We start from the raw sequence: 19,763 nt of genomic DNA, 5'->3' as shown, positions 1-19,763 counted from the left end.
AAATGCAAAGATTCTTATCAAAATAAACGGATGTTTTTGCAATCAAAGCGGTAATGAAAACAAAAACAAAATTATTTGACTGAATATGTATTTCATTGATTGAAAAAGGTGGCTCATGAATGAGCAATACAAAGGAAGCAATCCATGAAAAGAGGTAATTGCGCACAAAAGGAAAAATCTATCCTAATGGCAATGTGAACCCATGATCTCCTTGAGTTCCAACTCGGTTACACCCCACATGTCCTCAAGACTCTCCGTACCTTCTGCCTTCTGAACAAGACGCTTCTGACTGATCCCTGCCGGGAATTATCCACGTGTCATAACCAAAGCAAACGATCATGCTAGACGCAGTTGTTCGTTTCAATCCCTCTTTTGCCTAGACCGTCCTTTCGGGTTTTCAGTCCACCGGGATACCCTTTTTTGCCCAAGCCGCCCTTGTGGGGTTTTCGACTTGTCGGGTGTACAGTTTTTTTTCCTTTTTTATCCCTAATTTTTGCCCGAACCTTTTATTAATTTTTTTTTGGTTCGCCGGGATGCCCATTTTTGCCTGGACTATTTTATTCTTTTCGTCCAGCGGGTCTCTTATACGAAGTATTTTTTAACTGCATCCGCATTCACAGGGGATGGAAAATCCTCGCCATCCATGGTCGTCAACAGCAAGGCTCCGCCAGAGAAAACCTTCTTGACCACGAATGGACCTTCATAATTGGGTGTCCACTTGCCCCTACGATCGTTCTGAGGAGGAAGGATCCTCTTCAACACCAGATCTCCCACATGATACACACGAGGTCGCACCTTTCGGTCGAAAGCGCGCTTCATTCGCTGCTGGTACAACTGCCCATGACAAATGGCTGCCAGCCTCTTCTCCTCAATCAGGCTCAACTCTTCATACCGAGTCCTTACCCATTCAGCCTCTTGCAATTTCACATCCACCAGGACTCTCAAAGAGGGAATCTGGACCTCAACTGGTAGCACGGCTTCCATCCCATACACAAGTGAGAACGGCGTTGCCCCAATAGACGTACACACCGAGGTTCGATACCCATGCAATGCAAACGGCAACATCTCGTGCCAATCCTTGCAGGTCACGACCATCTTCTGCACAATCTTCTTAATATTCTTATTAGCCGCCTCGACCGCCCCATTCATCTTCGGACGATAAGGAGAAGAATTGTGATGCTCGATCTTAAATTCCCGGCACAGTTCTGCCATCATCTTATTGTTGAGATTAGAACAATTATCAGTAATAATTCTTTCGGGAACCCCATATCTGCAAATGAAGTCTCTCTTGAGGAATCTGGCTACGACCTGCTTCGTCACATTCGCATAAGAGGCTGCTTCCACCCACTTGGTGAAGTAATCAATAGCCACTAATATGAACCGGTGCCCATTCGAAGCCGTAGACTCAATCTTCCCAATCATATCAATGCCCCACATAGCAAACGGCCACGGAGACGACATCAAACTCAATGGATTAGGAGGCACGTGCACCTTATCAGCATAAATCTGGCATTTATGACATTTCCACACGAAGTTGAAACACTGAGCCTCCATTGTCATCCAATAATAACCAGCCCGTAACAACTTCTTCACCATTGCATTTCCGCTGGCATGGGTACCAAACGACCCCTCGTGCACCTCTTTCATCAATTGGCTTGCTTCTCTGTCATCGACGCATCTGAGCAAGACCCAATCAAAATTCCTCTTGTACAAAACCCCATCCTTATTCAGATAGAACACCATGGCCAACCTCCTCAGAGTCTTTCGGTCCTTCTTGGATGCTTCCTCAGGATATTCTTGGGTTTCCAGATAGCGTTTGATATCGAAATACCACGGCTTTTCATCATCAGGCGCTGCCTCAACAGCAAACACATAAGCCGGTCTATCCAGACGTCCCACCTTAACACTAGGGAACTGATTCCACCACTGCACCTTAATCAAGGCGGCCAGAGTAGCCAAAGCATCCGCCAACGGGTTCTCTTCTCTCGGCACATGGTGCAACTCCACCTTGGTGAACAACGTCAACAATCTCCTCGTATAATCCCGGTATGGAATTAAATGAGATTGATGTGTATACCATTTCCCGTTAACCTGGTTCACAACCAAAGCTGAATCTCCATATATAACTAGGTTCTTGAACCGCAAATCAATCGCCTCTTCAATCCCCAAGATGCAAGCTTCGTATTTAGCCACATTGTTGGTGCACTCAAATGTTAGCCGGGGAGCAAAAGGAATGTGGGATCCTTTCGGCGTAACCAAAATAGCACCAACACCACTTCCATTCACGTTAACGGCCCCATCAAACATCAGAATCCATTCGGATTCAGGGTCAGGCCCCTCCTCCGGGATTGGTTCCTCACAATCTTTCGATTTGAGAAACATGATGTCCTTATCAGGGAACTCAAACTTCATCGGTTGATAATCCTCAATGGGTTGCTGGGCGAGGTAATCAGACAATACACTCCCCTTGATTGCTTTCTGAGAGGTATACTGGATATCATATTCAGTCAAAATCATTTGCCATCTCGCAACCCGTCCGGTCAATGCTGGCTTTTTAAAAATATACTTGATCGGATCCATCTTGGAAATCAACAAAGTGGTATGAACCAGCATATACTGTCTCAGTCGGCGAGCAGCCCAGACCAAAGCACAACAAGTTTTCTCGAGCAGTGAATATCTTGTTTCACAGTCGGTAAACTTTTTGCTAAGATAGTATATGGCATGCTCTTTTCGACCAGACTCATCATGCTGCCCCAGTATACACCCCATAGACCCCTCGAGGACCGTCAAGTACAAAATTAATGGTCGTCCTTCCACAAGAGACATCAGAATCGGAGGCTCCTGCAAATATTCTTTTATCGTTTCAAATGCCGCTTGGCAATCATTATTCAACCTAACCGTTTGATCTTTTCTCAATAACTTGAATATAGGTTCACACGTGGCTGTTAGATGAGATATGAACCGTGAAATGTAGTTCAATCTACCTAAGAAACCACGAACCTCCTTCTCTGTTCTCGGTTCAGGCATTTCTTGTATTGCTTTTACTTTAGCAGGATCAACCTCGATTCCTCTTTCGCTTACAATAAACCCCAGCAACTTACCAGACCGCACTCCGAAAGTGCACTTATTTGGATTCAACCTCAGTCTGAATTGTCTCAACCGGTCAAACAACTTGGCCAGATCTACCAAATGCCCCTCTTCTGTCTGGGACTTTGCTATCATGTCATCAACATAGCATTCGATTTCATGATGAATCATATCATGAAACAAAGTCACCATGGCCCTCTGATAAGTAGCATCGGCGTTCTTGAGACCGAATGGCATCACCTTATAGCAGAAAGTGCCCCATGGTGTGATGAACGTTGTTTTCTCCATATCATCTGGCGACATTTTAATTTGATTATAGCCAGAAAAGCCATCCATGAAGGGAAACACCGAGAATTGAACTGTATTATCTACCAACACATCGATGTGAGGTAATGGGAAATCATCCTTTGGGCTAGCTCTGTTCAAATCCCGGTAGTCCACACACATTCTCACCTTCCCATCCTTCTTCGGGACCGACACAATATTCGCGACCCAAGGCGGATAATTAGTGACAGCGAGGAACCCAACATCCAACTGCTTCTGCACTTCCTCTTTAATTTTCATGGCCATCTCAGGTCGAGTTCTGTGCAACTTCTGCTTCACTGGAGGACAATCTGCTCTCAATGGTAACTTGTGCACAACGATATCGGTATCCAACCCTGGCATATCTTGATAAGACCAGGCGAAGCTATCAACATATTCTTTCAACAAGGATACCATTCTGCTCTTGACATTTACCTCCAAAGCGGCCCCGACTTTCACTTCTTTTCTAACCTCTTCGGTACCCAGATTCACAACCTCAACTTGTTCCTCATGCGGCTGAATCACCTTCTCCTCTTGTTTCAACAAACTGGCTAATTCCTCTGGCAGTTCACAATCTTCTTCGCCTTCTTCTTCGGCGTGATAGATCGGATTGTCGAAGTCATACGAGTGTGTAACAGGATCGTTATCAATGAGATCCGGAGAATGATCGCATTTGCATGAATGTTGATTCATGCATTACTTTAGAACCAGAGCGAAGCAAATTAAAAGAAAAATGAAAACAAACATTGCCATTTTTATTTTTGTTTTTAAACTGCAAAAATAAATGAAAAACAGAGAATACCACTTTTTATGAAAAACATCCTTTTATTAATGATGCAAACCTTGCAAAATGAAACACATGAGGTGGCCCTTACAATGAACCATTATGTCTCGGGCAAAACGTATGGCTTTCATGCAGACAGAATTGAAAAACAGGAAATATTACTCTTCACGTAGAGTGACAATGATGATCTTTTCGGCCTTCTAGTTTTGGATCTCCATCCCTGGTACGCACGGTTTTATCCACTGATCAAGCTCACAGTCACTGTCGACCTCTTCACCCACCAGACAGATGCGATCTGGATCTTGCATTCCAGCACTGGTGAACGTGAATGGCTGACGACGTCCTCTGCTCTGTCCAGACGAGCCTCGGCTCGGCTGATAACCAACCCCAAATTTGTCTTCTTTGGCGGCGATATCAATCATCTTTCCCCAACCTGGGGCTTCTCCGCTCTTCACCACCTCAATAGCCTGTTTATACGAAGAAATGGATGACTTATCCTCTTTAGCAAAAATAGCATTCTCCACCTTGACGGTTTCGAATGCTTGACTCGGGGTTTCAACAATTTCACCATCCATTTCAAAATATTTGAACGATGATAGGTGGCTGACGAATATATCTTCCTCCCCACAAACCGTGACGACCTGCTCGTCCCAGATGTACTTCAGTTTTTGGTGCAAAGTCGAAGTCACCGCCCCAGCAGCATGTATCCATGGGCGACCCAACAGGCAACTGTATGCCGGCTGAATATCCATGACATAGAATACGGACTTAAATACCTCGGGCCCGATCTTCACAGGGAGCTCCACTTCCCCAAACACAGCCCGCTTAGAACCATTAAAGGCTCTAACAACCAAATCAGTTGGCCTGAGAACCAACCCTTCACAATCCAGCTTTGCCAGGGCCTTCTTCGGCAACACATTGAGTGGTGAGCCGGTATCCACCAATACGTGCGAAAGCACTGCTCCTTTACACTCCATTGCAATGTGTAATGCCCTATTATGGTTACGCCCATCCACCGTCAGATCCAGATAAGTGAAACCCAGCCCATGGCTGACATTAACATTAGACACCACTGTCTCCAACTGATTAATCGTGATCTCTTGAGGAATATAGGCTCTCTTCAGTATTTTCAACAACGCCTCTCTATGCCCCTCGGAGCTTAACAACAATGACAGGCTTGAGATCTTGGATGGCGTCTGTTGCAAGTGGTCAACAAGCTTATACTCTGACTTCTTGATGATCCTCAGAAATTCTTCAGCTTCATCATCAAGTTCTTTCTCCGACCCCACGGGCGCCGGTGTCACCACAGGAGTACCCTCGCTCACTACCTGCTTCCCTCTTGCCCTGGCTAAAGCCTCGGCCTTATCTTTCTTTTCTTTTTCTCCTTCCCCACTCCTCAATGTGTCGGGTGCAAACAACCTTCCACTGCGAGTGAAACCACTGGGTCCGGCATTATCCACCTTTGAAACGGTGGTTTCACCTGCAGCCTGATCCTCCAACTTCTCCCCATTGCAATATACTTCTCCACCATAATCCCATGGCACAGCATCGTCATTGTCATAAGGAATTAGCCCAGGTACCGTGATGGTAACTTGAGCCGCATCTGCCAGCACTGACAAGTCGATCGGATCAAAATAGATGGTTATGGTGGAGACATCCTCCCTTTCCAGACCAACCTTCTGAAATCTGAGGCTTCCCTCATCCATCATTCTTTGGACAGCCTCCCTCAATAAAACACACCCATCAGTAGCAACAGTGCACGCAGCACAACAATCATCGCAGCCCGGAAAGACCCCATTCTTCAACAGTTGCCTCTTGACCTCAGCCAAAGGAGTTCTCAACTGGTCCACATCTGTCACCCAGATTCGGCCCTTATCCTCAGAAATTGCATTCACCCCCATTTGACCATGCGCGGGCATGGGATTAGCATTAACATTCGAAGATGGAGCAAAGTTGATTGCCTTGGAATCCACCAGGTCCTGAACCACATGCTTAAAAGCTTTACAATTCTCCACATTGTGTCCAAGGGCACCAGAGTGAAATTCACACTTGGCGTTCTCATCATAGTTGCCAGGCCTCTGGTCAGGTCTCAACGGAGCCAAAGTCCTCAACTGAACCAACCCCAAGTCTTTTAACTTCTTCAGCAAGAATGAATATGTCACAGGCGGCCTATCAAATTGACGATCAGCCATTCTCCCTCTCACCTGATACCCGGCCCTCTACGGTCTCTATTGAAACGGCTGTCGTTGTTGTTGCGGTTGTTGTTGTTGCTGTTGTTGATGTGCATGTTGATTGTCAGCAGGAATGGTTACCGCAGCAGTGTGCTAGTAGTAACGATCCCTACCTTGTCCCCTCTGGGTATACACAGCACTGGCGTCACCCTCCTTCTTTCTCTGGCCATTACCAAAGGGCTTCTTCGATCCAGACGACGAAGCGTTGCCCTGTATCTTTCCCATCTTCAGCCAGCTCTCTATCCTTTCCCCAGCCACTACAATATCAGCAAAGTTGGTAACAGGGCATCCCACCATTCTTTCTGCAAATGTCCCCTGAAGGGTACCCATAAATAGATCAGATATCTCCCGATCTACCAACGGAGGTTGGTCTCGGGCAGCCAACTCCCTCCATCTCTACGCGTATTCTTTAAACCTGTCATTAGGCTTCTGAGACATACCCTGCAATTGGTTACGGCTAGGAGCCATGTCGGTATTAAATTGGTACTGTTTAAAGAACGCATCCCTCAGATCCTGCCAGCTCTTGATATCAGACGACCTCAATTTGGTGTACCATTCCAAAGACCCACCAGACAGACTGTCTTGGAAGAAGCACATCCAAAGCTTCTGGTCCATTGTATAAGCAGAAATCTTTCAAACAAAATCCTGGAGATGAGTTTCCGGGCAAGAACTCCCACTATACTTGTCAAACGCAGGCGCTTTAAACTTCTGTGGGATCACAATCCCCTCAACTAGCCCCATGTTTGACATGTTGACAACCCTCGGAGTAGCATAGCTTTCTAGAGCCCTGATCTTCTAGGCCAACACCTGAATCTCTTTATTTGGCGGTTGGACACCATATTGACCAAATTGTTCATTCAGCACGGAGAACTGGTCTTCTTCTCTATCCTCCTCGGCCCCAAAGAAAGGAGGAAACAGACTATCCTTCAGATTGTTACCCATCGGACCTGGTCCACCACCTGTGGCAACACCAAAACCCCCACCATTATTAATCACTACACCAACAGTAGTCTTCTTCCTGGGATCTCCTCCATCCCTAGAACCTCCCAGACCATTGTTGGAGACACCCTCTAGATTATTACCACTGTTGGCAGCCGAAGCCCGCTCGAGCTTTTCCACTTTCTCAACCAGTGCCTTCTGCCCCAAGGCGAAGCCTTGCATAACATTGATTAGCTCTCCCATCTTCTCTTTCAGCTCGAGAATATTTGCATTAGATGTGTCCATCAGTTTGGATTTGTTGCGCCTGGTAGGGTATCTGTGTGGACGTGCTACGTGCAAAGGAATGATTCTACGTGCGCGAGCAATGATTCCTAAAACAATCAAGCACGTTAGAAACCGATACCTGCAAAATAGAAGACAAGTTATTATGATTCATGCATGAATGCAACGTCTATCCATATGAGGAACACTCTGTCTTTCGATCCTGGTTTCATCGAGACAAATAATAATTTGACAGTAACATTCTGACATTAATCATCTGGTTTTGACATACAGAGCAGAACATAATGACTTTAGCAAAGATATCACTCGACCATGCGTGTGCTATGTGAGTGCATACAGGAAAGCAAATAAAGCTTGAAGATCGATCACTAAATGATAATAACCACTGTATATCAAAAATGCACTACACGTGCAAGAGTCATACATCAAGTCTGATACAAATCAAATTACAATTCTCCAGAAACAGAAAGAAAATACAAGCAAGTGAATTCGGTCAACAGGCCTGACGATAATCCATACAAAACAACAAAAGTCTACACTGAAGAAGGTCCCACAGACGGCTCTGCATCATCAACCATCTTGGTAAACTTCACGGCGAACCTGAGCTCAGTGTTCTCCTACTGATGTCTTCCTATCTCCTTCTGGTGAATCTTCATCTGTCGGAAATAATGGTCCCTCTCAGCAAGATAATGATCTCTCTCAGCCCTAATCTTCGCTTTCTCCGCTTCCTATTATGTGGCAAGGACTTTGGCTCTAGCTTCCCTCTGAGTATTCACAAGGATCTGTCTCCTTTTCTCATCTTCAATGACTCTCAAAGCTCTAGTAAACTTCTCCTTGGTGATGTCGTGCTCCTTTGTAGATGACTCCAAAGCTTGGCTGATCTTGCCATAATAAGCGGTGTCTATCTCAAAACGCTTCACCACAAGAGCATGTCTCTTATCCTGGTCTTCTATTTTCCCTTTGATTTCCTGATTAGCCATTTGGATTCTAGCAACACTCATCTCCAACTCAATCTTCTCTGCATGCAGCTGATCTCTCTCCCTCTTCATCTCCAGGAATTCTTCCATACTGACAGAAGAATGGGATTCCTCAATCAACGGATACCAAGGATCACCCATAGGAAATGGTAGATGCGTGAGCTCAAACCTCTTCTTGAGCCAATCGTCAAATGGAGGAAAAGACCTGTTATTAGCTCTACCCCAAGAAAACTTGCATTTTCTTTGAATGCGGCGCCATGCATCAGACACTTGCCTCAACGATGACGGATTACCCTCAACCGGGAAGTAGCAAGACTCCTGAATCTCACACTTGAGAGGAGGAGCCTCCATAGCGAATCCCATTTGTCTCTTAAGAAGCTTCGGGTTATAATTAATACAACCCTGAACTCCTATAAGAGGCACATTGGGAAAACTCCCACAACTGCAAATGAAATCTTGTCTAGCCCCACTACTGTGAGTCCAAGCTATGTCCTTGGCTCGCAAACCCATCAACTTGGTTGCCCAATTTACAGTATAGTCAAGAAGAACAAAGGCACCCCTGGAAGGCAAATACCCCATGAACCATTTGTACAACAGCTGGGCACAATATCTAATCAAACCTCCACGCCGCTTCTCATTCCGGTTATGGACCGAGTAATAAACATCCCCAACCAAAATAGGAATAGGATTCCTCTGCACAAACACCCAGATGGCGTTAATGTCCACAAAGTTCTTCTGATTAGGGAACAGATGATTCCATCAACGCCTACAGCAATCAAAGCACAGACGGTCTGCCAATCACCCAAAACAGCATGCTCCTTGGCTTTAGCCTCCAAAAAACTCAGATGAAAACCAGGCAACTTTCCCTTCTCCTTCAGACCTCCTTTAGTCACTTAGGGGCTCAAATAAAGAGCACGGGAGATCCCACCAACATCAGGCTCTTCCTTAGTAGCATAAAAAGGAACCTGATTTCTGATCTGAATACCCAGGATACCGGTATAGTCCTCCATCAAAGGCCCCGACAAGTAATCTGGGAAAACAAAGCATCTCAAACCCGGGTCATAAAACTGAAGGAGAGTATGGATGGCACTCCTATCCCTGTTTGTGAGCCTGAAAACCATCTTCAGAATACCACCATAAGTCTCACGGAACATCCCCACATGGTCAGGCGTAATCAATGTTATCATCTCTTTCAGCACACTGATCTCTAGATTAAAGAAACTGTAGACAACATCGTCCTTCAAACCGGTCCTCATATCTGAGTAGAGAAGTCTCTCAACCAGGATCTCAATCCAGAATGTCCCCTGCATATGGATAAACATGAGTTAGATGCGGATAAATGCAAAATGAGAATGATGTTGATGCATGAATGCAATGCACTGTGCCATCCTCCAATTCATCTGAACAACGACTGTACTGAGGCCGCGGTCTTTGAACTGATCACAACCATCTGAGGGAATATGTAACTACAAATCCAACTCGGGGTTCCGAAATAAACGGAATCTAAGGATATGCCACCATCACCACTGAAAAGTCACTGATCTGATAACAACAAAATCATCTGTACCAACCCAGGGAATCTTGAAATAAACAGATCCCCACAGATACATACCACGGACAGAACTCCGGCGTCTCAGAAATAAATATCCATAAATCCAACTCATAAATAGGACCCAGATCAATAACTGAACCATTAGTCACCATCAAAGTCACCATCAGAACATGCATTTGTAGGAATCAAACCCTCCCCTCACAGGTGAATTCTAACAAGGTCATCCTAAGGCGGATAATGGTCTCGACAATCGGACAAGATACTCAACGGGTTTGCCCTTTCGGGTGTGTCATTGCAGCTCTCATAAGATCATCTACCCCAAAGATCCGGGAAATAACGGTCACCGAAGTCAACAGCTCAAAAGAGATAACCCAACCAAAGTGGAATACTCCACAATGGAAGAGCTCTCTCAGAAGAACCTCGTCCGGCTTGTGGTATGTCACGTCACAACAACATGCCCAACCAACATGTGAGGGATGTGAGACCACACTAATCCTAGGTGTATACTCGGGCCTGGGTTTTAGCCCCACTCAGAACACCCACCCCAAATCAAAGGAACCAACCTGTACAGAATCCAACACAGTGATAACATGATGCATGCAAACATTTATGCAAATATATACACAACATAATAATCATAAATGCAATAAAAAAAGCAGCAAAAGCAACCGAAACTATCCTAGAGAGCGCTAGGACTGACTCGCTTAGGGAAGATGGACCAGCAAAAGGTCAACTTCGTAGTCCCCAGCAGAGTCTCCAGCTGTCGCATTCGCGAAAAACAACCGGAGGGAAAAAAACAAACAAACAGAGCCGCCACCGTGCGTTATTTATCCCAAAGGAGGGAAAGGGAACGCTCGAAGTAAACCTGGAAAGGAATGTGTCGCAACCTGAAAAATACAGTGCGAAAAAAAAACAACCGGCGAAAGAAAAAGACAGAAGAGTCGCCACCGTGCGTTATTCATCCCAAAGGAGGGAAAAGGAAACGCTCGAAGTAAACCTGAAAAAAGGAAAGAACAAGACGAGGTCTCGCAACCAAATCTTGGGTTCGGGAGTCGGTTATGCGAAGGGAAGGTATTAGCACCCCTACGCATCCGTAGTACTCTACGGAATCCACTTTTGTGGCTTTTTGTCTAAAGGGTGTGGGTTTGCCTAATGTGTTTATTTACTAAAAAGGTTAAGAGAAATGACTCGCGCGGATGTCGCATCCATTGCATACGTATCTCATCTGAATATGAGAATCAGAGTCTTCGTAGCTCGGCTGACCTATGGGTTGGGGGGATGTGTCCTCGCTAAGACATCGCGTCTTATGCCTACGTATCTCATCCGGAATGAGAATCAGAGCAAGCCGTAGTTCGGCTAACTACGGGGTTATGGATTGGGTTTTGGACGAACGACGTCCCTACGCAATCTACCGGATGCTCGACCTTTGGAGACTTACTCGCCTGTAGTAGAAGGAGTAAACGTGTTGCTTTGGGTTTTAGGGTTTGGGATGCTCGAGGGCAAACAGGCAGTCCTTGACGAAGGAACCGCGCTACATGTGGGGATATGAATACAAAACACAAAACATGTATCTCAAAGTAAAATGCCACCAAGGGGCCCAAACATTGCCTCCTATCGAGGTCTTCCAGCTAAGAAAGCGATAAAGTACGAGAAAAGGAAAAAATTACCACACGGATAAAGATCCGAAGCTATAGCAGTTAAAGGGGCAAGAAACCCTGAAATGTCTCCAGCTGGACCGTCAAAGGAAATCAGTCAACACGAATAATCAGAATAAAACTCCAGGGGGTATCCCACAAATAAAGTGGGAAACCACGCGAGTGTCTCTGCGAAAGCCATTTGAGCCCTCACAAAACTCGACAAAGGGTTAGAGCAACAGGATGAAATCAAGAGAAAACAATGCCATGGAAACACAAGACAGGTTAGAATAAACAAAATAGGGTAACCCAGAGTTGCCCCTAAATCAAAATGTAACCACATGAATAATTCCATCAAAATTCACAAAAGGCTCACAAAAAAGGTATCAAATTCACCCATAATACCTTATACATTTAGAGAATTCAAATTAAAGGCATAAAGATGATGGATATAGGGCAAACCTGATTGGAGAGCTTGATTGAAATTGAGTTGCACCCGTGAGGTTTACAAGTTGAGTTCCCTTCAGGGTTTGGAGGCTGCTCTGAGTTCTCTGTCAGGTCTTCTCTCACTATCTTTTTCCTCAGGGTTTTGTTTCAAGGAAACCTCAGAGTGTTTTGTTTCTCCTCAAAATCCCCCTTTGTTCTGTCTTCTTTCTCAAGTGAATCTCTTAGTGTAACTCCCAGTGTCACTCCTCTACTGAAACTTCAGTATTTATAGACTGATTTTCGTGGGTAATGGGCTCAAATGAGGGAGACCCAAGTCCAAAATAATTTGTTATATTTTATTTATTTATTTTATTTATTTAATTAATTAATTAATTAAAATTTTTTTTTTCTTTTTCGTTTTTTTTTTAGGAAAAATGAAGGGTAAATTTTGGGGTATTACAGAATGGTCTTACAGAATGGTATTAGCACCCCTCACGTCCGTCGTACTCGACGGGATCCACGCTCAAAAGAATAGAATAAGGTTGTTAAATGACTGCTCAAAGAATGCACACACACTGGAATAAACAGGCGGAGGAGGATGGAGGAAGGGGACTCGGCAGGATATCGCGTCCTGGGCCTACGTAGTTTGTCAGAAACAAACATTAGAGTCGACCTAGTTCGGGGGAATGGGAAACGTGCTCGGTAGGATATCGTATCCTATGCCTACGTATCTTTCCCTATCCAGAGAAAGGACCAAAACACTCGTAGTTCGGCTAATGCACACCGAAACAAAACCCCGAAAAGAGACGCTGAGACGTCAGAAGAAACACACAACTGGAAACAGAATGCCAATCGCTGGGCTTACATCCAACTCCAAACGAACAAACACAAACAGGAAACCGAATGCCAATGACTGGACTTACATCAGACTCTAAACACACACACCAACAAGGAAACCAAATGCCAATCGTTGGACTTACATCAGACTCCAAACACACGACAAATAGGAAACGGAATGCCAATCGCTGGTGTTACATCCAACTCCTACACACACAAAAAAGTAAAAGGTTTCCCGGAGAGACCTCGCATGATCTCCTGCCTACGTATCTCATCTGGAATGAGAATCAGGGCGACGTAGTTCCCCTTAACAGGGAAAAACTTTCTCCTAACCAGAGAACGAGAAATAACAAACTAAAAGGGAGACTGACTCGAGCCTAATAGTTGTCATGCAATCCACAATACTCCTAGGTTGAGGTATCTAAACAAAACCTAACTCGCACAGGAAGCAAGCTAGCCTAAACAGCAAGTAAACAAGCACAAGCACAGGTGAACAGATATCACACATATATGCAAACAAGCGGCTCATATAAGGTTGGGCTTTAGTCAAGGGGTCATATCAACCTCGACAAACAAGCCAACACTGAAAGGGTATCAAGAAGCTCTTAACCACTGACATTGACCGTCAGGGTGAGCAGATGAAAAGGTAATGAAGGTAAGACCTCATAGCTCTTAACCCGGGCCTGGGTGAGCTTCAATCAATGAAAATGTGGGAGTCTAGAATGTGGGACCCTACTCCACTTGACTGACTCTATATACAAGGATCTTGGGTTAGGTTCAAGAGCCTCAGCACGTAGTGCGGGCATAATGAACGACTCAAACGATTAGCAGGGGACTGACTGCTAGTCCCTTCTATCTGCCAATTGCCTCTTCACTTAGAAGGACTTGAAGTACATGGCACAAATATAAACAATCATAGTTATTGCCTCTTAAGGAGGACTTCAGCCAAATGCCTGCCAAAAGAAAACGACAGGGCTTCCAGACTACATGGAGAAAAGAGGTTACCTAAGTGGTATGCCAACCACAAGCAAAGCAAAGTTCAAGTAATGAACTTAAAGCGGCTAAGGTACCTGTATGAAAAGCTAAACAATCAGTATGATATTCACATTCAGACAAATCCAACAGACAGTCAATAGTGTTACAACCAATAAGCACAATGCAAGTCAATCAACTCAAGTGAATTCATCACCAAGGAACCTACAACACAATAAAGGTTAGTGGATAAAGCAAATTTGCATCTCAAGTCATGAGATTGCATCAACCACTAGAGCTAATGGCTTGAACCTGAAATACAAAGCTCAAAAGATGAGTACAAACCACTAGTCCAAGACTAGGGTCAAAGGCAACGCAAATAGTCAAAACAGCAACCAATATTTAACATGAAGCATGTTTAAACAAGTAAGAACATGTCCTAAAAAGGACGCAACTCAAATCCTAAGGCAAATCCATCTAATGGTCATGTTAAGGCAAAGGCAACTACAAAGCACTCAATTGGTCATCAAGAATCAAAATTCCATATTAAAACAGAAATGAATCAAATAACCATGGAAATTTTTATGAGCATACAACATGTCAAACACAATCATCATGCAAAAAATTGGAAACAGAAAAGCTCAATTGACATGGATATAAAAATGAAAAAGATCAACATCAAAATGTGTGACACACATTGTCAAACCATACTTCCATGTGTATAAAACAGTGATGAAAAATGCTAAAAATGCACAACCAAGCCTCAAAAATCATGCAACATGTTGGGAATCAGCATATCAAATTTCAAATCAATTGGCCAATGTATGAGCATTTCATAATAGAATGAATGAAGCATGTCACATTTGCATACATGTTCAAAGAAGCCAACACAATTAAAATTCCAGAAATGATAAAATCATGAAATCATAACCACACAATAATAGACATCTATATGAACATGTAGCAAAAAATTGGAAGTGATTTGGATTAATTTTCTAATTGTTATGATTTTTAGAAGTTGGAAGAAAATAATGAAGAAAGCACATGATAAAATGGAGGGAAATAAGAAATGGTTTGATTAATTTGAAAATATGCTGGAGATGAGAATTGAACTCAGGACGTGTGGATTAAAAGAGGCGCTGACAAAATTAATTCAAAAAATGTTGAAACAGAGTATTGAACTCAGGACATGAGGTTAATAGAAGCGCATCAAAAAATAAATTAACCAAGTAGCAATCTCCAGGAATCGAACCAGGGAGGTGAAGGCAAGGTTTCAACGCGTTTGATCAAAACGCTACCGCTTCATTAAATGAAGTGGCGCCTAGTCAGAGTCAAGGTACGCGTGGACGTAGTCAAGCGATGCATGGCCAATAGTTTTAACAACATGACGCATACGTGGACAGGAAGCCCTAGCCAACTCAGCCTGTTGCAGACGGCGGTTGGAGTGGTGGTTTCCACCGTCTCCTTCCTTGAGACGGTGGTTGCTACAGTAACTTCAATGAACTTTTTTCCAGAAAATAGCATAGCTTATATCAAACGAAAGCTTGCAACACGAGGAATACGAATCTATCATTATTTTAGCTTAAAACTCAAAGGATCATGCGAATCGAATGAAAATATTTTTGACATTCAAACTTTAATTCCACATAACTCAGTCAATTCTCAACCAAATTTCATGAAATTTATATCAGCGTGATCATCATGAAAAGATCTACTTAAACATGTGTATAAAAAGGAGAATTAAGTGGTTCGAAATTCCAACCTCTTGAAGAGCAGTGGTTGAAAACAGCGTGTTCAAGGCCTAGCAACGTCCAGATCCACTCCTATATTGATGTTATGAAGCTTTGTGCGTGAATTGAAGCTTGAGATGGCTTGGATCTAGCTCAGATTTCAACTTCCATCTTCATGTTCTTGAGCTTGATGTGCTTGATTCTGGCTCGAATTCTTCAATCAAGAGCTTGATCTGCACTCAATGATGATCAGAGAACAAGAATATCCAATAAAATCAATGGTTTATGTGAAGAAAATTGAAGTTTCAATTGAGAGCAAAAATGGAGGGAAAAGAAAATTTGGATCTAGAATGTTCAAAAACCTCAGAATTCTGTTATGATTTGGCATTTATACTCTGTCCTAATCACATTGCTAATCCACATTTGCATTGGTTAATTGAGATTAAGGAAAATAAGGTGTATGACCAAAATTGGAAAATGAGGTGCATGGAAAATTGTACATGTGAACAGTACCACATGAATGCTCAAATTCACTTAAAATCATCCCACGCACATGTTGGAATTGAAATTTTGTTCATATGATGCACCAATTTTAAATTTCCAAATTTCCCTCCAAAATGTTCATGAATGAGCAAATGATTATGTGATGAAATTTCATGCAATGCAATGATGGATTTGGAAAATATATGTCAAGACAAGAAATTTGCAAAAAGAGTGGCTTCATTTGGAGTTTTGAGTCAAAAGTTATGGCACTTTGAAGTTTCATGCACCCTTGGTGATCATTTGCTCATATCTCCTCAACCATTCAATAGATGCTCATGATCTTGGACTTTTTGGAAATGGGAGAGAAAGATCTTCAACTTTCATGTTGAACAAAATTTCATTAGAAGCTTCTTTGATGTTGGAAAGTCAAGTTGAATGTGGTCCAAAAACTTTCCATTTTTGGAAACTTGAAATTACAGGTCACTTTCCATTTTTGGAAACTTCTTATTTGGCTTCAAAATCTTCAAGGTATTTGTTTGTAATGACAAATGAACCTCTTTTGAGCATGAATGAATTGTCTCAAACCATTTCACCACCTCCTAGCCCTCAATTGACTTTCAGTTGGCTTTTATGGGCCCTATGTGACTTGAAAATGCATTGATCAGCTTGAGCCTCAACCACTTGAGGAATTGGCTCAGAAATGAAACCCTAGCTCTTGTAAGCTCAACATAATGATCATATGATCCTCATCCCAATAGAATCCTCCACTCCTTGAGAAACCCTGACTGAAAGAATGAAGTTGATTAAGGTTGACCAGTGGTCAAAACCCTAATACAGAGGAACCTGAGCATGAATCATGAAGCCCTTGAGGATGACATAACCATGATGATGGTGATATATCCTTGCCAATAAGATAATGCTCAACCTTTTGAAGGGCCAAGAAAACCCTAATTGAAGCATATGCCCTCAGATGATTGATCACCAATTCATGGAGATCCTCAGGCTTGAACCACACAACTTCTCCTTTTCTGAAAAGACTTTGGAGGATGACTTGTTTATTTTCAAATGATATGCAAGATGCAAATGCCTAATGCCCTAATATATGGAATGCAAAATTTCTAAACTAGTCCCAAGGAGAGGAGGGCAAATTTTGAGGTGTTACAGGTATACCACTCCAGAGACCCACCAGACAAGCTATCCTGGAAGAAGTACATCCAGAGCTTCTGATCCATAGTATAGGCAGAAATTTTCCGGACAAAGGCCTGAAGATGAGTTTCCGGGCAAGAACTCCCATTGTATTTATCAAACGTGGGCACCTTAAATTTCTGTGGGATCACAATCCCCTCAACTAGCCCCATGTTTGTCATATTGATAGCCCTAGGAGTAGCATGGCTTTCCAGAGCCCTGATCTTCTCTGCCAGCACCTGAATTTCTTTGTTTGGCGGCGGAACACTGTACTGACCAAATTGCTCATTTAGCACAGAGAATTGGTCTTCCTCTCTATCCTCCTCAACCCCAAAGAAAGGAGGAAACTGATCATCCTTCAGATTATTGCCCATAGAACCTGGTCCCCCACCTACAGCGAAACCAAAACCTCCACCATTATTGATCACTACACCAGCAGTAGTCGCCTTCCTTCTGGGATCACCACCATCCCTAGAACCACCGAGACTGTTGTTGGAGACACCCTCTAGATTATTACCACTGTTGGCAGCCAAAGCCCGCTCAAGCTTTTCCACCTTATCGGCAAGTGCCTTCTACCCCAAGGCAAACCCTTGCATGGCACTGATCAACTCTCCCATCTTCTCTTTCAGCTCGAGAATATCTGTGTTGGGTAAATCCATTAGTTTGGATTTGTTGCGCCTGGTAGGGTATCTGTGCGGACGTGCTACGTGCAAAGGAATGATTCTACGTGCGCGAGCAATGATTCCTGAGACAACCAAACACGTTAGAAACTGAGACCTGCAAAACAGAAGACAGGTTATTATGACTCACGCATGAATGCAATGTCTATCCATATGAGGAACACTCTGTCTTTCGATCATGGTTTCATCGAGACGGATAATAATTTGACAGTAACATTCTGACATCAGGATGTCTCTCAACCAGAATCTCAATCGAGAATGTACCCTGAGTATGGATAGACATGAGTTAGATGCGGATGAATGCAAAATGGGAATGATGCAGATGCATGAATGCAAGTCACGGTGCCATCCTCCAAGTCATCTGAACATCCACTGTACTGAATCTCGGTTTCTGAATTGATCACAACCATCTGAGGTACTGAGTAACCATAAATCCGGCTCGGGGTCCCGAAATAAACGGAACCTGAGGATATATCACCATCATCACTGGAAAACCACTGATCTGATAGCAACAAAATCATCTGTAGCAACCCAGGGAATCCTGAAATAAACGGATCCCCACTGATAAATACCACGGACAGAACTCCGGCGTCTCAGAAATAAATCCATAAGTCCAACTCATAAATAGGACCCAGATCAAGAACCGGACCAAAGTCACCATCACAGAATCACTGACAGAACCTGTACTGTAGGAATCAAACCCTCCCCTCACAGGTGAATTCTAATCAGGTCATCTTAAGGCGGATAATGATCTCGACAATCGGACAAGATACTCAACGGGTTTGCCCTTTCGGGTGTGCTGTTGCAGCTCTCATAAGATCATATAAACCAAAGATCCGGGAAAGAATGGTCACCGAAGTCAACAGCTCCAAAGAGATAAAACTCAACCATAGTGGAAACTCCACAAGGAAGAGCCCTCTCAGAAGAACCTCGTCTGGCTTGTGGTATGTCACGTCGCAACAATCATGTCAACCCAACATGTGAGGAACGTGAGACCACGCTAATCCTAGGTGTATACTCGGGCCTGGGTTTTAGCCCCACTCAGAACACCCATCCCAAATCAGAGGAACCAACCTGTACAGAGTCCAGCACAATGATAATATGATGCATGCAAACATTTATGCAAATATACACACAGTATCATAATCATAAATGCAATAAATGAAGCAGTAAAAGCAACCAAAACTATCCTAGAGAGCGCTTGGATTGTCTCGCTTAGGGAAGATGGACCAGCAAGAGGTCAACTTCTTATAGTCCCCAGCAGAGTCGCCAGCTGTCGCAACGCGAAAAACAACCGGCGGCAAAAAAACACAGAGCCGCCACCGTGCGTTATTTATCCCAAAGGAGGGAAAGGAAACGCCCGAAGTAAATCTGAAAAAGGGAAAAGGAACGGTCTTACGACCAGAGATTGCAAGGCACGGGAGTCGGTTATGCAAGGGGAAGGTATTAGCACCCTTCACGTCCGTCGTACTCGACGGGATCCACGCTCAGAAGAATAGAATAAGGTTGCTAATAAACTGCTCAAAAACTGCACACACTGGAATAATAAACAGGTGGAAGAAAACGGAGGAAACGGACTCGGCAGGATGTCGCATCCTAGGCCTACGTAGTTTGTCAGAAAAAAACATCAGAGTCAACGTAGTTCGGGGAAAAGGGAAACA

At 43.7% G+C, this 19,763-nt stretch overlaps 1 pseudogene; it reads left to right on the top strand.

Moving 5' to 3' along the window:
• LOC127123101 (alpha-L-arabinofuranosidase 1-like) overlaps positions 1 to 19,763 on the top strand; it is a 50,317-nt pseudogene that overhangs the window by 21,731 nt on the left and 8,823 nt on the right.

The sequence above is a fragment of the Lathyrus oleraceus genome, chromosome 2, assembly GCF_024323335.1.
Source record: "Lathyrus oleraceus cultivar Zhongwan6 chromosome 2, CAAS_Psat_ZW6_1.0, whole genome shotgun sequence".
Lineage (NCBI taxonomy): Eukaryota > Viridiplantae > Streptophyta > Magnoliopsida > Fabales > Fabaceae > Lathyrus > Lathyrus oleraceus.
Note: the sequence above shows the minus strand (reverse complement) of the source record. Positions and strands in the feature narration are given on the sequence as shown.